General features: G+C 45.0%; 1 long non-coding RNA gene across 1 annotated transcript in view; it reads left to right on the forward strand.

The window, feature by feature from the left end:
• LOC143842155 (uncharacterized) overlaps positions 1–19,137 on the forward strand; it is a 75,648-nt gene extending 56,511 nt beyond the window's left edge. The window contains exons 4-5 of the long non-coding RNA XR_013233002.1: positions 9,967–10,045; positions 13,140–19,137. This is a non-coding gene — a long non-coding RNA (uncharacterized LOC143842155). The remainder of the gene's footprint in view (positions 1–9,966; positions 10,046–13,139) is intronic.
• Positions 19,138–19,662: the final 525 nt, after the last annotated feature.

Raw genomic sequence — 19,662 nt, forward strand, 5'->3', positions numbered from 1 at the left:
TCACCTAGCAGAAATTTAGCCAATGAGATCTTGGATCGCTTCCAGATGGAATCTGGACTTTGAAGCAGCAATATCCCCACAGAGAGTGTATTATATATCATAAGGTATTTAGCCAAAAGGGAATGGAAATGTAATTCATAGCCCCAAGTGCACTCAGAACAAGTTCAAAGAAAGTGGCTTTGTGAGTTTCTTCTTCCCAGTTTACTTTCCACTCATGGAACCAATGCATTTTCAGACACGGCAGATCGCAGTAGCATGAGGCTTGACTTTGGAATGCTGGGAGAGTCCTCGCAGGGCTAGCCTAAGAATGCTTTCCTGAGAGTAAGCCCTATTGCACAGACCTGAGTAGGATCCCGAGCAGGCCTGCCTAGGAGTGCAGTGTCAGAGAAGCATGCAGAGACCATGACGTCTACTGGATGAAATGTTTGCAGCTAAAACGGCTCACGTTTTCTCTGTCCTGGATTCTGTGTTCTTTGGCAGAACCATCACAGAATGTTGTTGGAGCGTGTTCCGTTCACAGTCGCTCGGAGAAGTCTCAAGAGTTTTGTAGCCTGATGAAGTCGATAGACGAACCGCCGGAAGAAAACTTGCCAACCACTTCTCAGTTTGACTCTTCCTTGTGAGGGAAGAGGTTTGTGGCCATTTGCGCCTCGGCGCTTGTTAATGTTTCTTTCAGAGAAGCAATTTGATTGCCTTGAAGGTGGTGGCTATGAAAAAAATTTCACAGTCAGAGCAGTTCAGCAGTGGAACAGGCTGCCTAAGGAGGTGGTGAGCTCCCCCTCACTGGCGGTCTTCAAGCAAAGGTTGGATACACAGCTTTCTTGGATGCTTTAGGATGCTTTGGGCTGATCCTGCGTTGAGCAGGGGGTTGGACTAGATGGCCTCTATGGCCCCTTCCAACTCTATGATCCTGTGATTCTGTGAAACACTCAGTGCTATTTCTGCTTTCAGCCAGATCAGGTGGGAGGTGGTAGATGAACTCAAGAGGTGTCTGAAGTTGGTAATGCCTCTTCCCTCAAGAAAGTAAAGCTTGGTCCGCATTAAGACTGAGGGAGCCCTGATTAATAGGGTAGCCCAACAGAGTGACTGTCCTAGACTGTAGATTTGCAACTTAGGTAGGGTTAGTCGATCCATATCTACAGCTAGAGAACTGAGGCTGGTGGCTTCAGAACACCTTCATTTAATCTGCCCACTGCATCTCTTCCTGGGACAACATTATTTATTTATTTATTTATTTAGATTTATATACCGCCCTCCCCGAAGGCTCAGGGCGGTTTACATTAAAACTAATCAACGATACATGAAACAGTCTTCATTAAAACATACAGTAATTAATAACAGTGGTTGTAACCATACAACAGAATAATGTAACAGTATAACAGTATAATAAAATAATATAACGATGGAACGGTGCAATACCACAACATAAATAAACACCTTCCTATTCCTGCACAATCGGGCCAAGATCTTCAGTAGATGATGGCTGTAGGAGCCGTGGTTCTTCTGCCATGAAGTCTCATGTGAAGCTCCCACCGTGCCTCTATTTATCAAGCACCTATTCTTTTGCATCGAGGTAGACAAGTAAAGAGATTTTATTTCTCCAGGAAACATATGCACCATGTTGAAACATGGCATATAAGTATGCACAGCTGTACATAGAGGACTTGTCTAGGCAAGTAGCCATGTCTACAACTCTGTTATGATTGGATAAAATGTGCCTCATCAACACATAGTTAGGACAGGAGGATTTTTCCTGCCCACTCTAGTCCTGGATACCTCTACATGCTGAACATCATGCATAACTTGATACCAAACATGTAGATCCAATAACTTTACTTCTTTCGACAGTGGAGCAAACATAGTGAAGTAGCAGGATTAATGTCACTAATATAGTAGAAGCTCTTTTAAAGAGAGGGGTCTATGGGATTTCCTCCCCTTTAATTACCCCAAGACTAGATCCCTTGTTGTTTTTCTGATTGCATTATAATGCAAATTTATATTTATGCATTCACGCTATGGGAACTCACAAAAAGTCTCCCCTGGCTTTTATCCCAGGTCCAATCATTTCTAAATTCCAATGTAAATTTCCCTCCACAGTCAAGCTATATTAGCAAGTTGGTCTATATTCAGAACTATCATGATATTTCTTCCTCCCCCAGCCCCTAAGGGTTTCCCTTAAGTAAATTCACAAATTCCACATCAACTTACAGAGGCCAATACAGAGGAAACCTGGAGAAAAAAGACAACTGTGGAAACAGTCCCGAGGTTTATCTGCACTGGGCCTTTAAAGCTTTGTGGGCTTGGTTAAAAAAATCCATCTGCACCTGTCCCTGATTTCCACTCTGATGCTGCTTTTTTTCTCCCATCTGCGCAGCTGAAGATTAACTCTACAGCAGGGGTAGTCGAAGTGCGGCCCTCCAGATGTCCATGGACTATAATTCATTTGCTGGCAGCGGCTCATGGGAATTGTAGTCCATGGATATCTGGAGGGCCGCACTACCCCTGCTCTACAGTCATACTACTTACTCCCCTCCCAGCATATCAAAGAGTAGAGTAGGAAATGCAGGCCCATGGCATTCTCTTTCAGGTGCAGATCACTCATGCCTCCAACACGTGCTGAGGATTTTGCTGATTGGTTGGCTCCTGGCAGCAGCAGAAACCTTCATTTCCAGTGTTGCCTAAAATCTGTCTGAGCTAAGCTGTTTCCTCTAACTTACAAGTCCTCTTTAAGTAATGTGAGAAGCACTCATACAAGAAAACATTAAAGATCAGCCCACAGGTGTTTCATGGAGGGGTGAGGAGGAGAAGCTGGTTGCTCTTTCTTTCCAAGCTTGGCAACTTGTTTCTTAAAGTGAGGAGGAGACATTGCCTGTATTCCTTTGGAAAAAAGAGAAAACACCTGGCATAGAAACTGTGAATGTAGGTGGTTTATTAGTAAAGATTTTTGAAAAATGTTTCCCTCCCCTCCCTTTGCAATGTTTTTTTAAAGAAAGTGTTAAGCGTCCCATTGACTTTAAAACAAGAAGCACTGGAATGCAAAATGCAAAGCCCCAAAGAGAAAGCCCAGCGCCTGCTGGAAACCAATCAACAGACCAATTAGCAGCTCAAACATACCGAGGGAGGGGGAGAAAAAAAAATTGGCAATCCAAGTTTTCTTATTAGCATGCAGATTTAAACACTGCGATTTAGAGGGGAATATTCGAGAAAGAAGTAGGTGCAGAGGGCAAAAACAAATGCGAACAGGAGGAGGATTAAAAAATATTGCTTCAAATCGAAATTACACTGTGAGTGCAGACAGGACCCTAGTAAATAGCACCCCATTCAGCCTATCTTAAAGGGACAGCTTTTCTTGCTCCAGATCTGGTTTTTGCTCCATGCCAATCATAGGTCTGCAGAGGTCCGGCCAAGGGATGAAACAAGTAGCGGCAAGCATACTAAAACATTATTAAAGCATATTAACAGTCATGAAATAGTATTTTAAATTTTAATAGCTTCATTACCATCCTTTAAACATAATTAGTTCCTCCTCATTAATGTTTCAGTTAAGTTATATAACCAAGGAGGAAGAAACAGCATTTAGCACTCTTGCTTTCCAGGTAACACATACGGAGATTTTGCTCGTATGGGTGAAACCAGCAGCATTTTATAGTCTCTAGAAATGTGTACCTTTAACTTCCAGCAGGACATAAAACATACCCAGGCTTCCTACCAGCCCTAATCAGAGCAAATTGGTCAGTTGGTTGCTTTTATTTCAGAATGCAAGAAGAGCTTATGGGGGAAACACCCAGCATTCCCCTCTTAGAGGCTAGGGCAAGTTCCAGGGACATTTTTATGGGAGAATCAGGTGGAACAGAGGGTTTAATATCCCCCTACCTATAATTCTCCCCTGAACAAGTCTCCCGATCTTTTAAAAAACTTCCCACCACCAGCTAGACTCCAATACCTAGGCTCATTCTGCTCTTACTTAGTTTTTTCCATTGTGGATCCTGCTGAATTCAGATTGATTTGAACTTGGGACTTCCTCTATCCCCCCCAATTGAAACAGAAAAGTGTTCTTCACTTGATGGGGGAGCCAAGCGCAGCAGGAGCCTCTTTCTTTTCTTGAACGAGGGTGGGTAGAGATGATTGAAGACAGCAGGGGAGGGGGGGGGTAACCAAGAGGCAAATCTCTGCTGAGATAAGTTAGGGCTTCTGGAGCGCAGTCACTTTAAGACAAGCCTTGCAAATGGGAACCAGGAAGTCTTTGAACTGACGCCCTGGCCAATCAGGGAAGACTTCTTTGCTGCGAGGCACAGAGAAGGGAGTTAATTTGAAAAAGGCAAAAATCAGTACACTTCCTGATGCTGGGTTTTCAAATATCAAGGGCTATATCCACTTCTGGATAATGTGGGGAAAGGTAGGGTCACTCCAGATCAATCATGCATATAACAGAGGGAAAATTTAAAGCACCCAAAATCAAAGTGGAGATCGAATTCAGTGTAGACGGGAGGGATTCATTCGAACTGGGACTGGATAAAAAGCCCTGTGCAGACTAGACCCAGGAGACAATTGACCTTCAAGGGGGCGTCTACAAGCAAGACTAGCTTGGGTCAAAAAAGCCATACATAACAATCTAAATAAATAAAACTACCAATGTTCTCCTGTAAGAGCCTCTTTGTCCCATCTCCTCTACCGTCACAGCAAACACAAGGTTGAGAACTGCATATATGCTGACATGCTGCTTGGTTTAGCCCACAGTAAAGTGTGCATACAACTGCAGGCATGGTGCACAACCAGAGATTCTGTGAATTCCATGAGGAGGGAAGAGCTGTTCCATTTTAACAACAAGAAAGGACTGCGTTATGAAACCCCAGAGGTCTATGGCACGTGCTGTCATGATTGCCAGCTGGCTCGACTGTAAGAAAGGAAACAGGAAGAACGTCTGCAAGAACTTAAGACCAAGGCAAGGAAATAGACTGTGGAGGAAACTGGTATGTGGAGGTCAAAGGATCTGTCAAGCCCCCTTGATTGGAAAAACTCAAAGAACAAAAACATGCCAGAAGATTTGAGGAGCCACCAGGCTCCTTAGTATGCTGTTTAGTGTGAATTAATACCACTGTGGGCTTAAATTGGGATAGAGCCCCCTTGAGGTAAATTGTCACCAGATTTCACTTAAAGGAAGATTCAGACAGAAGTCTGCAATCCTAGCAAAACGTAACACAGCCCCGGAAAAGCAGCAGACATAGAATACATTTTTACTTTGAAAATAATCTGCTGCTTCTGCAATGATATAATAACAGATATTCTGTATTCTTGTGATATCTTTATCCCCATAATATTTTAATCTGTCTTTGCTGTGAATTTTGTTGAACCACCTGCTAATAATCACCTATAATCTTGTTGAATCTCCTGCTAATTTCTCCCAAGGTATTTTGCATGGCTTGTAGGCCACAAATTCCATGATTAGGGATACCAGCTTCCTGGTGGGACCTGGAGATCCCCTGGAATTACAAGGACATTGTAAGGTGATCCCCTTGTGTTGGTGAGCCATAATCAAGTCCTTATCTTTGGAAGTGATATGAGCTCAGTAATCCATCCTGGAGAAATTGATGTCTGAAGAAGATCCGTGTAAATATAACTGATTGTCAGTCAGTAACCTTTTACTGGCATAAAATATGTATAAAACATATAGAAATAGGGCTTAAACTTTCAATGAAATAATCAAATAGGCCATGGGGTTAATATAACTGATTGAAAATTAACCTGAAGCCAATGGCAATTTAGGTTGAAAGGAAATATCTCTATGGAGAGACATTAGCACCTGAAGAGTTGAAGAATAATACCAATGAACCTTTTTGATTTTGCAGTTTATTACTGTGATGTTTTTCTACCAAACAGTATCTTTTTTGATTTATAAGTGTTTGGTTCTGAAACAAAATGTTTTTTTTGTGTGTGTGTGTAAACGTCTGTATGTTCTAAGATCATGCTAACACTTCAATGAATCTTTAAGGTGCAACAAAACTCATTTTGGTGTATTTGCTTCAACAGACTAAAAGAATGCCTCTACTGGAATGCCTAAAGCAGGGGTAGTCAAACTGCGGCCCTCCAGATGTCCATGGACTACAATTCCCAGGAGCCCCTGCCAGCATTCGCTGGCAGGGGCTCCTGGGAATTGTAGTCCATGAACATCTGGAGGGCCGCAGTTTGACTACCCCTGGCCTAAAGCGTGTTTTATTTAGAATTGCATCTCATCGGTTTCCAATGCTTTTTCAGCTCTTGCAGACTGATAAGTTCTGGGCCTGTATTTTTTTAAACATATCCTTAAATCTCATTTCATTACTTAGCTCTAGAAATCAGGCTGCGATGAAGTCAACTTCAGGTTAGATGTGACTCAGAATATGAAGATTTCAGCTGTTTCTCTGATGTCTGGGATTCATTTTGAGTATGTGTGTATTCACCCAGGTACCAGGACTTGCAATATGGGCAGAAATTTGTCCGACTGCAACTAGACCAATTCCTCTGGCTGTTGGAAAGCCAACTCTCTGCGTTTCACAGTGCAACTGGAGCCACTCGGTTCTCATTTCTGTTTCATTTGGGAAGAATTCAATCTGATATTGTTGCCCGCAACATGCCTGTTGCCTTAGGAAACTTGGAAGTGTTCCCCGGAGCTTTGTGGGTCAGCTAACAGGATGTGTGGAGGGCCAGCTTGACCGCACCGACATTCCAGGCGATTGCTCGAGGTGTCGTTGTATTTTTAGGAACAGCATTCATACAAGAGGCAGAGAGGAGGGGAGTCAGAACAAAATCTGAGTCCCGTGGCTCCTTTAAGGGCTCTGAGAAGTGCGCTCTAGTATGCTATGAGAGAGTGCATAAGCAGCTCAATAGGGTTGGGAGACGGAGGGATAACTCTGGGTCTGTGAGCTGTGGCCACTAGAGAAACAGCATGCAATCCAACTGGGCATTTCAAATCCCTTGCAGTCCTGCAAAGGGTGCTAAGGGGGCAAGTTGCAGATTGCATGCTAACTGACCGTTCAGGGGAACTTTTGTGACACATTGGTTTCCTGGTGGTATTGATGGCAGCTGAACTTAAGGATAATCTGCCCCATCAGATGTGTGCTGCTCCACATTGAAAGTGACATGTCCTGGCCACACGGCAAAGGCAGGACTGCCAGATCCAGCTCTCCCTCTGCCCATTGGACCAGACAAGTTCATGGAAATCAGACCCCACTGAACCGAGAAACTGAGTATTGTATCCATAAGGAGATCTCCTTCTGTCTTGAATTCCAAACTGCAGCATTTTCCCAGGGTTTTCCCTATTCTTAAATTTGGTTTGCTGTGTTGTTTCCAGCAAGAATGAAGTCCAAATGCTATGCCAAGCTGTCTGGATGGTAAGGTGTATATTTTCAAATTTTCAAAGGTTTTGTCTACATTAATTCCTTTGGTCCATCAAAGTCAGTATTGTCTACTCAAACTGGCAGCGACTCTCCGGGGTCTCAGGCAGAGGACTGTCATGTCACTCAAAACCTGATCCTTTAAACTGGATATGCCAGGGATTGAACCTTGGTGGTTAAGAGCAGCTGCTTCTAATCTGTGTGTGTGTGTGGGGGGGGGGGCTGGCTGCCATTTTACCTTAGCCAGAGTAGAGTTGGTCTGGATGGCCAGGCTTGATAATAAGGATAATACCTCCTACCAGTAATGGCACAGGAGGGGGCACATGCGCTGGTACATGCTCAGGACATCTCATACAGTGCCCAAGAGGCAATCCTGACTGTCTTATAAATTTTCAGCAACAAGCCTCCTTACTAGTGAAGCTATTGCCAATTTTCTTACAATGCTTTGGTTCATGAACATAAGAGAAGCCATATTGGATCAGGCCAATGGCCCATCCAGTCCAACACTCTGGTTCACACAGTGGCTAAGACCCAGGTGCTATCAGGAGGTGCCCCAGCAGGGCCAGAACTCCAGAAGCCCTCTCACTGTTGCTCCCCAAGAATCCAGAGTATTAGATCTGTGGGTTTGGTAGACACAGACACTTTCTTTGGTAGCTCTTTATGAAAACCAACAACAACCAAACACTGAACAGTAAACACCAGAACCCCACAAACCTATATGATACACTTTGGGTTTCCCACCAAGGACCAGAGCCTTACAATTGGCCCATTCAAGAGGCTTTTCATTGGTCATAGCAGGATAAAGAAAAGGGTAGCAATTGGGTGCATTACAATCCTTTGCTAGCACAGCATCAAAGCAGGGTTTAGTGTCCAGATGCATAAAACAGAGCCTCACTGCCCTAGACAGAGTGGCTAGTATACCTTGTGGCTAGTAGCTATTCATAGGCCTCTGCTCCAGATGTTTATGCAGTCCCCTCCTGAAGCTGTCTATGCTTGTAGCCCCCACCCCTTCCTGCGGCAATGAATTCCACATCTTAATTAATTTTGGGGTGAAGAAGTACTTCAAATTTCATAAGAGCTGAGAAGGCCAGGTAAACTTGCTTCAAGGCCAAGGTGAACTAGGAGATCTTGATTCAGGGCCTTCATCGTTAAAGAGGATACGGAGAATTAGTGCCTTTGATACTTAATTATTTCCTGGCTTTATATATGAAACCCTCAAGGCAGTTTGCAGCGTAGCGTATTAAAAGGCAAGCGGAATAACACAGGACTTTGAAGAAGAAGAAGAAGAAGAAGAGTTGGTTCTTAAATGCCACTTTTCCCTACCCGAAGGAGGCTCAAAGGGGCTTACAGTTGCCTTCCCATTCCTCTCCCCACAACAGACGCCCTGTGAGGTGGGTGAGGCTGAGAGAGCCCTGATATCACTGCTCGGTCAGAACAGCTTTATCAGTGCTGTGGCAAGCCCAAGGTCACCCAGCTGGTTGCATGTGGGGGAGCGCAGAATCGAACCTGGCATGCCAGATTAGAAGTCCGCACTCCTAACCACTCCACCAAACTGGCTTTGGAGGTATGTTCAGAAGTTCCTTTGGCTTGGGTTCCTTCTCTCTATGCTTTTTTTCTCAGGATACACCTGCAGTTGCTATTGCAATCCTGCAATTTCTAAATGGGAGTCAATACCATTGCATATAATAGTGCTTCTGCATAATCATGTACCGGGCTGCACTTCATTTTATAAAGGCCTGCCAGAAGACCCAGCTTGGTGCAGTGCTTAGGAGTACAGACTCCGCTCCTCCCCCTCATGCAGCCAGCTGGGTAACCTTGGGCTTGCCAGAGCACTGATAAAGCTGTTCTGACCGAGCAAGAATATCAGGGCTCTCTCAGCTTTACCCACCTCACAGGGTGTCTGTTGTGGGGAGAAGAAAGGGAAAGCAATTGTAAGCCACTTTGAAACTCCTCTTGGTAGAGAAAAGCAGCATATAAGGACCGACTCTTCTTCTTCAATATAGAACACAGTGTTCAGTTTCTTGGCTTGGCAGAATTAAAAAATGTTTGAATTATTCAGGTTGGTCTTCAAGATGCCACTGGACTCAAACTTTGTTCCATAAAGAGTAAATGGAGTAGAAGATATAAACCAAATTGTAGCAGCTTTATCTAATGAAACTTTCCAGGTTCTTTTTGCTCCTTTGAAGTGTTGCTTTCTCTGTCAGTTAAATCCCTGTATTGTTAGCCAAAAAAGGAAAAGAAAGAGGGAGAGTGGCTTTTGCTATGGATTTATGCTCCTACATTTTACTCACATAACTCCAGGGCCTTTTCTGCACCCACTGTTTTCTACCAATGTTATCTGCATTGGATTCGGAGTGACTTGAATCAGCTCATTTTTGTGCATTCTGCACCTCACTTTTTTGTCCAGCTCTCTCTGTATAATTGCCTGTATAATTGTTCTGCATTCCATGCTTAAACTAGAGTTCTGTTGTTGTTCCGGCCATTTTTCCCCTTCAGGGGCTGGACCTTTGAGCTTGTCACTCAACTCCTGATAGGTTGATTTGAAGGTGGGTGTGGTCATTGGATTCTGAAGAAAAATCTGTTTCGTTCCCTTTAGGTGTTGCCTATTTCGGTAGCCAGGAAATGGCATGGAGAGAGCAGACATAAAACAGCTCCATGAAGAGCAAGATGAAAAGGTGCTGTGTTTGATCCCTGGGAGACACACTAACATTTTTCTTCCATTATTCACAGAATTCATTCTTTGCCATTCTAGTAAAAATGCAGGATTATGAAATAAACCTTGTGAAAAGGCAACTCTTTACTCTTTATGCACCCTCCCGCCCCTGCGGCACAAGCAGCAGTACAAGTGGCCCAGAAAACAGAGGCAGTACCCATGGGGGCTGCTCCTCCATGAGGCAAAAGGTGGCGGTGATGCAGCTCTGGCAACTTGGAGCTGTGATGCAATCAGGGGAAATGTAGGATTATGACGCAAGTCTTTATGCTTCCACCTGACTTGCATGCGTGAAACAAGCAGGAGTGGCAGACCAGAAGGCACAGGTGGAAAGGTAACAAAACAAATCAGAGTCCAGTGAACAAGCCAACAGCCAGCCCAGCCAACTCACCTTTCCCGCAGACAGTGTCCACAGGAACCACATGGCTGTCACCTTTTGCCTCATTGACGGGTTGTTTGGGGTCTCACAGAATCACAGAAGCATAGAGTTGGAAGGGGCCATACAGGCCATCTAGTCCAACCCCCTGCTCAATGCAGGATCAGCCCAAACGCAGGATCAGTTTCATAATCTTGTTGTGACATCTGCACTTGTGGATGATGGTAGAAACTCAGTGGGTGGGGGCATCACAACACAGGCAGCAGAATAGTGGAGGACCAGCCTGTGGGCAGCCCAGGGGAGCAATAGAAGTGTTTTGAATTCAGGAAAAATCAGGCACGGGCAAGAGTAATATACAAAAATCAGGGCAAAAGTTCTCGTACAAATCTCAGGAAACAGCAAATTCACTGCTTGCTGGCCCCTGTCGCTGGGAAAACCAATGTAGACTTTCTTTTTTAAAAAAGGAAACAGATCCGACCATAAAGCAGTGTGGCATGCCAAACTTTAAAAAAAACAACAACAGGGGATGCACAGTTAAAAAGCAGCAAAACATTGGTGCAGAAATGGCCCAAGGTAGGGAAAGGAGTAGCTGCCACAGCTGTTATTTATATGTTAAGGAGCATGTCTTCCAAGGTTATTTCTCCCATCCCATTATTTTGTAAGGGAAGAAGGAAACCACATTTGAACCTACATAAACTCACAAGGAATGACTCACGGCTGTATTACCTTTTTCATCCATTTGCATGGGAAGCATTGATTAATATGCTGGAACCATTCTTTAGGACTAATCTGGGGTCAGTAATATGCTTAAGCACAAGCATATTTAGGGCAGAGCCAAATGTAATATAATCTTTGCAAGGCTTTCTAAACAGACAATGACTGATACAGACGAGAAGGAATTTTCTGACTGATCGTCGATTGCCTCTTCGGGGAGATGGTGATTGCCCCAAGTGGAGAGAGAGTTTTCAAATTGCTTTTACAGAATCCCAAAGAAAAATCTGCAAAAACCTTAAAGTGCTATCACTACATAATAATTTTTTTAAAAAAAACTCTAATAAAGCAGTCCAAGGGGAAGGCTTTTGAATCACTGATACAAAAAATGTTTCTTAAGGTAGCTTCTACAGATGCCTGCGAAATGCCTTTTAAATGTCAGAGAAATAGTTCTGCCCGTTTGACTTCAAAGTGGAATTGCAGTCGGTTAGTGGCATAATTCTCCAGTGATGAAAGATGGATCTGTGTCTTCTTGCTTATTTAAGGTCGGTTTAATCCGACCTTCCTCATGCAAATGCTCCGCCAGCATCTCCGTACTGCTTGCCTTAAATCTTGTTGCAGTCAATAAATCATTTGCAAGCCACAAGCTAATCAGCATTTAGGCTTCTGCGTGAGTGCTTCAGTGAAGTTATTTTCTTTTAGAGAATAGAATTTGGAGTATCAAGGGTTCCCCAGTGCCTGGAGAAAAGGTCAGATTATGTCCAGTTACTGATTGTAACAAATTCTATAATGACAGGATTTTTGCACCAGAAGTGCATGATACCTATGCAAGAGAGCCAGTTTGCTGTAGTGGTTAGGAGTGCGGACTTCTAATCTGGCATGCCGGGTTCGATTCTGCGCTCCCCCACATGCAGCCAGCTGGGTGACCTTGGGCTTGCCACAGCACTGATAAAGCTGTCCTGACTGAGCAGTGATATCAGGGCTCTCTCAGCCTCACTCACCCCACAGGGTGTCTGTTGTGGGGAGAGGAAAGGGAAGGCTAACGTAAGCCGCTTTGAGACTCCTTCGGGTAGGGAAAAGCGGCATATAAGAACCAACTCTTCTTCTTCTTATCCCAACAAACATTTTTGGAAAGTGGGAGGCGCCAAGTAGGGATGTCATGCAGCAGAGCCAAAGAAGACTATTGGTTGTGCAGATTAAAATAACATTGCTTTGGTGGCAGTCGATGCTGTTTCTGATGCAGTTTGAAACCTTTTTCATGTTTCATGCCATCTAATGGAATTAAATCGACAATACCTGTTGTCTGCCATTTAGGGGTACCAGGCACACAGAAAGTTGCACAGGTAAGGGCTTTTGTCTCACCAGCATCATCATGTTTAAATAACTGTGCAATCCTAAATTGGTTACTCAGAACTCTATGAAAGTCTAGTCAATGGGGTTACTATCTGGAAATATATATAGACAATTGCAGGAGACTGCCCTTACAGCCTTTGAATACGCTCCTGTGCAGGCAGATTCGGAAGGAAGACTTGCACTGTTAAATGGGAGTTTTAATCCCTAAATGTAATCTTAGTCACTTCCATTTTCTTCTGTCTCTTGACTTTTTAAAGGGTACAGTTTTCAGGCTTTCTCAACCAGGGTTTCATGAAACAATCATGAATGGCCAGTGATGGGCCGGGAAGGGGTGGGAAGGGGAGGGGCCTGGGTGGGTGTGTACACGGCTATGCTTCCCAACCATATTCTGTATGATCGTGCCACTTCTGAGGTTTCTTGAATGTTTCAGAGGTTCCTCAGTGTCAAAAAAGTTGAGAAAGGCTGATACAGAAAATTTCGGGATACTGTTCTTTCAACCTTTGAATATGCTCCTGGGTAGACAGATTTGGCAAGAAGACTTGCACTGCTAAACAGGATTTTAATCCCTTAATGTAATCCTAATCACTTCTAATTTTTTTGTCTCTTGATTTTTTTAAAGGAAACGCTTTTCAGTGTGCCTAGAAAATGAATGTGCCCTTTCACACAATGCCTTTCAGTCTTCAGGGAAGTATCACAGGAGACACAAGGAGTGGGGAGAAGATTAGGGTGAATGCTAGGGAAAATGGCCCAAGGTAAGCAGTTTAAATCTGTCAATTAATTGACTAATACGGTCTTCGTAGGAAAGGCAGTAAGTAGGGGAAGTGCAAGTGGGATCACAGAGGAAATATATATTGTTGTATGGGGATTTTATATTGCAATTTTAATGCTTGTTTGTGAACCGCCATGAGTCGACCAGTCGTAAGTGGTGGTATATAAATAAAAACATAAATAAATAAATATAAATGTAGACAACGAAGAAGAGAGGTTGAGAGTGGGAAAAGACAAAACGTTGGGGGTGGGGAAGACAAAGGAAGGAGGGAGAGAGAGGTAGATGTCAAGCCACTCTGAAAATTACGGAGGGAGAAAAACACCTTAATTTCAGTGGCCATGAAAAACGGGGTACATTCTTAAAAGGAATCCACATCAGTGAGGTTTAGGCAGGGGTTTACGGTGCCATGCACCCCACTTTCTACCCCCCACCCCGTCTGGCCTGGCAGAAGTGAACTGCTGGAATAATTTAGCTGGTATACACCTGTCACGACAATGGATGCCTATTAGATTTATAGCTTCAAGGTCAGAAGGGCTGTCTTCGAAGAAGAATTTTATGCACGCAGCTCTCATTTTCGTTCCAATTTGATCAATGGTGGGGTTGTGGGTTCCTTGTCCTAATCCCTTTTGTGTGGATCCCATCCCAGGGTCATAAGTATTTTGACGAATGAGAGCTGATCCATGGGATTTGAGAGATAATGGGAAGGGTGCCTTTCTGTCTAGTGATGCACTTCAGGACAAATTAAGGCAGGCATGGATAATTTGTGACCCACTCCATAGAATACATTTGAGTGGGTTGCCATGTTGGTCTTGAAGTAACACAACAACATTTGAGTCCAATGTCATCTTGAAGACCAACAAAGATTTATTCAAGGCGTGAGCTTTCTAGTGCATGCACTCTTTCTCAGACAGTGGAACAAGGATCATAAGAGTACAGATATATGGCAAAAGTAAATAGTAGCAAATTAGTAAACTGTGTCATAAGATCTAAATTATGCAGTATGGTAATTCTTTGCTTAAAAAGCTAATCAGTCCTTTGGGTTTAATTTTAGTTCACAAAAACACTGGAGAAATAAACATGTCTAGTAATTCATGGCAGACACTTTCCAAGCTGTGAAAAGAAATAATTAAAAGAGTCTCGTTGCTTGCCCCATCCCAGTCTCCACCCACAGAATACAGTCCACTAACCAGGGATGATGTGCTCACGGCTTCTCTCCAATGAGCTGCTGGTTTTTGCTACCTATCTGGCAGTACATCAACAGTGGGGACTTCCAAATACTTGACAATCCCTATTTCATGGCTGATGGATCACACTCAGTTTGGCCCAATGGTTGGAGAGCTAGCTTAGTGTAGTGGTTAAGGGCAGTGGCCTCTAACCTGGAGAGCTGGATTTGACTCGCTGCTCCTCCACATGCAGCCAGCTGGGTGACCTTGGACTAATCCCAATTCTGGTAGATCTGTTCTCACAGAGCAGTTCTCTCAGGGCTCTCTCAGCCCCACCTACCTCACAGGGTGTCTGTTGCAGGGAGAGGAAAGGAAGACGCTTTGGGACTCCTTTGGGTAGTGAAAAGCGAGGTATAAAAATCAAGTCTTCTTCTATTGGAGCACAAGATGTGTATACCTAAAGCAGGGCCATCATCAGTTTCCATAAAGTGAAAACACTTTATTATTTAGGCAATTAATAGGGCACCACTCCAGAGACCTGCTTGAGGTGGTTTACAGAAATGTTTTTAAAAGCCGCTAAAAAAAACAGTCAGGTTTTAATGGCATAAAATACACACTGAGCAACCTGGTTAAAATTATCTTTGGGCCAGAAGCAGATCATAAAATGCTTAAGAGATAATCCCCTGGATAAGAAAGAGCAGAGCTTAAAAGAAAGTAAGTGCTGGGGGAGCATGAAGTGGGAAGATATTGTAGAGGCAAGGTGGCACCACCGAAAAGGCCCTGTCTCCATTTCCCACCACTGAAGGAGGGGCCACAGGGTTGCAGAAGAGGATCCTAACTGACAGGCTGGACAGGACAGGTGGAGACGGCCCCACAAATAAATCAGACAGTTGTTGTGTAGGGTTCCGGCTGCTGCCACCTTCGGGGCTTTCTTTTAGCCTGTGTGCTTGTTCCTGTCCTAAATGCAAAAAAGCAGATGCTGGGCTAACAAAAAGTCAAAACAGATATGGAAAAAAGCAATGGTGCAGTAGGAAAAATATTTTTATTGCATTTCACTCAGAGATCTCTCTGTGTTCTGCTTCCTTGGAAGATCAGCAAAGCAACCACGTAGTTGACAAAGCTGCATGCAAAACACATAGGGCTCTCTGGGTGAAATATATCTTTTCCTCAGTGTACCATCATTTTTTTCCTTCTCTCCTTGGACTCTTGTTCTTGCCACCCCCAACGTGGTCTCCACTTGACCGTTTTAAATAAACACAACCGCAAGTCTCCGGCACTTTCTGTCCTCTAATGGCAGCTGCCCCTATAAGGATGGGTCATTTTGTTTATCTGGAGCATGCTTAGGGCACCTCTGCAGCAGTCCTGCTTCATGTCACTTTATCTCAAGGAAACAGAGAGAAAATCGAGCATGGATGGGTTCCACCAGCAGCCAAAGGACCCATGTTTTCAAATGAACTGTTTACAGCTGTGATTTCCTGCCTCAGATAACTATTTTATAGCCCTGGCTAGCCTGATCTTTTCAAATCTCCACAGCTAAGCGGGGTCCACCCTAATCATTGTGTGGAAGGGAGACCACTGGAGAATACCAGGGGCATGCCCAGAGTCACGCAAGGACAACCCGCCTCTAAATTTCTCTTGCTTTGAAAAGCCCATGGGGTTGCTGTAAGTCACGTGTGACCCGATGGGAAAAACAACCCCCAAATCTAATACATTTCTAAATGGGCAGTGAAATTGAACTCTGTTCAGGCTGCTAAACTCCAAGAAGGTTCGGAGGAGAGCAATGAAAATGATCCGGGGCCTGGGGACCAAGCCCTAGGAGGAAAGGCTGAGGGACCTGGGAATGTTCAGCCTGGAGAAGAAGAGGTAGAGAGGGGACAGGATTGCTCTCTTTAAGGATGTGAAAGGTTGTCACTTGAAAGAAGGCATGGAATGGTTCCTGTTGGCATCAGAGGGTAGAACCTACAGTTTAAACTACGTGTAGAACTGTACTGGCTATATATTAGGGGGGGGGGAAATCCCACAGACAGAGTAGTTCAGCAGTGGGATCATCTGCCTAAAGAAGAGGTGAGCCTCCCCCTCACTGGCAGACTTCAAACAGTGCCTGGGTAGAGACTTATCCTGGATGCTTTAGGCCGATCCTGCACTGAGCAGGGGGCTGGACTACATGGCCTGTATGGTTGCTGGTCTCCCTCAGGCTAGGCAGGCTTTCTCAACTATGGTTTCATGAAATCCTGGGGCTTCTTGAAGACCCTGGAATGGTTTCCCAAATGGGTGAGAGTTATATACATATACACATGCACATACACATACACATACACATACACATACATATACATAACATTTGGACCTGGAGGGGGTGGGAAGGGAAAGGGTGGGCGTGTCCACAGGTCTGCTTCCCAACCATGTTCTGCATGGTTGCGCTACTTTTAGGGTTTCTCGAAGCCTGAAAAAAACATTTCAGGGGTTTCTTAACAGTGAAAAAGTTGAGAACATTGCTCTAATATACGTTTGACTGTAGCATATCAACATAGAAAAGTGCTGGGAGATGCTGCAGCCCCTGCCTAGCAACTCCAGTGGCCAGGAGGGGCCTGGGGACCTCAAGCCCAGGGCTTCTCGCCGGGCACACCCCATAACATGCTGTTTCCCACTGTCACCAGTGCCAGTTGTGCTCTCCAAAAATCCTTAAACTGGCTCTGGTGCTAGGGGCCCTGCAACTCCTTACCCTAGGGCTGCTCTCCCCTGGCCTCTCCATTCGGCTAGCTCTCAACCTGAGACCCAAAGGTGTAAGGTGTAAAGACTGGAATCCCAAATATTCAACATAGAAAAGCAACAAAGCCCTTCCCTGTCCTTCTGCCGAAACTGGTGGCAATTATGTGCTTCTTTGTGAAGCTACTTGTGCCGAGCCCGTGGGTGAAGGATTACGCAAGGTTTACAGCTGTCCTCGCCCAGAGCGTAGATGTCCCCCAGGTCTTATTTGAAACCACACAGAGGCGAAGCCTTGGCCTGCATCCCACTCTTGAGCCCTTTGATATTCTCCTTTCATGTTCCAGGATATGTGATAGACATAATCCTCTCAGCGAGTTAGGAGGAGGAGGTTCTGAGTTCCATTGACACAAAGGCCTGCTTCTCTATACCACTCTGGCCCGTGATGAAAGCAAGCCGTGTGGCCTTCAAGGGAAAGGAAAACGACTTAATTCCTTGCAAAATATCGATAAGTGTCTTACCTTGAGGGTGGCATCCTCTCTTCTTTGGAATGGAAGGTTTTGGCATGGGAGCATCAAGATAATTTGAATATCAGACATCTTTGAATGTTGCCTTAAGACGTTTTGGCTTCTTGGGGATTGGGGGTGGGGGAGCTAATTGATTATTTATTTGCCATGAGGTTGCTGCCAATAACTGGTGACCCCCATTGGATTTTCAAAGAAAGGGACAGCCAGAGGGGGTTTTGCCATTGGTGCCTCTGAGCTTGCTAGGCGGTCTCCCATCCAAATCCTAAACGCGGCGAACCATGCTTAGCGCGATACACACATGCAAAGAAATATCCCGGGAACATTCGTAGCACAAGTATTGGATGAAACGCTTTTCCCAGTGAGACCCCAAAATAATTTTGCCATGGATGTTTAAGACATATGTTATTAAAAGGGGCTTACTTCTAGGGAAGGCCGAGCGTCAAAGAATTGAGGCTTTTGAACTCTGGTGCTGGAGAAGACTCTTGCGAGTCCCTTGGACTGCAAGGCGAACAAGCCGGTCAGTCCTAGAGGAGATCAGCCCTGACTGCTCTTTAGAAGGCCAGATCCTGAAGATGAAACTCAAATATTTTGGCCACCTCATGAGAAGGAAGGACTCCCTGGAGAAGAGCCTAATGCTGGGAGCGATCGAGGGCAAAAGAAGAAGGGGACGACAGAGAATGAGGTGGCTGGATGGAGTCACTGAAGCAGTAGGTGCAAACTTAAATGGACTCCAGGGAATGGTAGAGGACAGGAAGGCCTGGAGGATCATTGTCCATGGGGTCGCGATTGGTCGGACACGACTTCGCACATAACAACAACAACTTCTAGGGAAGATGGCAGCCTAAGATTTTACAACCTGGCCCAAGCTCAGCAATCTTTTGCCTGTGGGAGAATCCAAATGTGCAAAAGGCCTCAGTCCATCTCTCACTTTACTAGTCAAAGGTCCTGGATGACCACAAAAATCTATGGTCCAAAAAGGGATGCAAATTCCTGGTTGCATTCAAAGGAACACGCTATTCGTCAGTTCATTGGATCTGGGATGAGCAGGAGGTTACAAGTGTACTTCCATAGGTCCTTCTGTACTGGCTGGGTGTTGGAAGCCTGCTTCTGTCACAGATCTTCCACCCATGGGGACTTCCACGAAGGACCTCCTGCAGGGTCTGATAGCACTGTGTCTTATGCTGCAGGCAATGGAGAAGGAACAGCTGAAACACCCTGCTTTTGGGAGCAGCTTTTGTACCCTGCTTTTCACTACCCGAAGGAGTCTCAAAGCGTCTCACAATCGCCTCTCCCCACAACAGACCCTGTGAGGTAGGTGAGGCTGAGAGCTCGGGGAGAACTGTGACCAGCGCAAGATCACCCAGCTGGCTGCACGCGGAGGAGCGGGAATCAAACTCTCACGCCCTGAATAAATCTTTGTTGGTCTTAAAGGTGCTACTGGACTCTGATTTTATTGTACATTAGAGCAGGGGTAGTCAACCTGTGGTCCTCCAGGTGTTCATGGACTACAATTCCCATGAGCCCCTGCCAGCATATGCTGGCAGGGGCTCATGGGAATTGTAGTCCATAGACATCTGGAGGATCACAGGTTGACTAACCTTGCATTAGAGGCTGCCGCTCTTAACCACTACACCAAACTGCGTGAGCTGCTGTGGCTTCTCTCTTTCGTAGCCCCGTTAGCCGGCTGTTTTTCATAATGTCATGTGACATTCGGCAACCAATCGGCTTCTGCACTGAAAATACTGCAGGGCCGGCTAAGGGCCTGACTGGTCCCCCACAAGCAGAACTAGAGTAGTCAACAGCTCCCGTTACCCGAGGTTGGATCCCTCAAAGGGAATGATGGGGAATTACATTTATTGAATATATATTAGCAAGAGGTTGGGTAACTGCAGGCCCTTTAGTGGCAGGGGTGGGATGAAGCGTCCTGTCCCTTTAGGGGTGGGAAGGCGACTGTAAGCCACTTTGAGCCTCCTTCGGGTA

The sequence above is a fragment of the Paroedura picta genome, chromosome 7 (assembly GCF_049243985.1).
Source record: "Paroedura picta isolate Pp20150507F chromosome 7, Ppicta_v3.0, whole genome shotgun sequence".
In the NCBI taxonomy this organism is placed as follows: Eukaryota; Metazoa; Chordata; class Lepidosauria; order Squamata; family Gekkonidae; genus Paroedura; species Paroedura picta.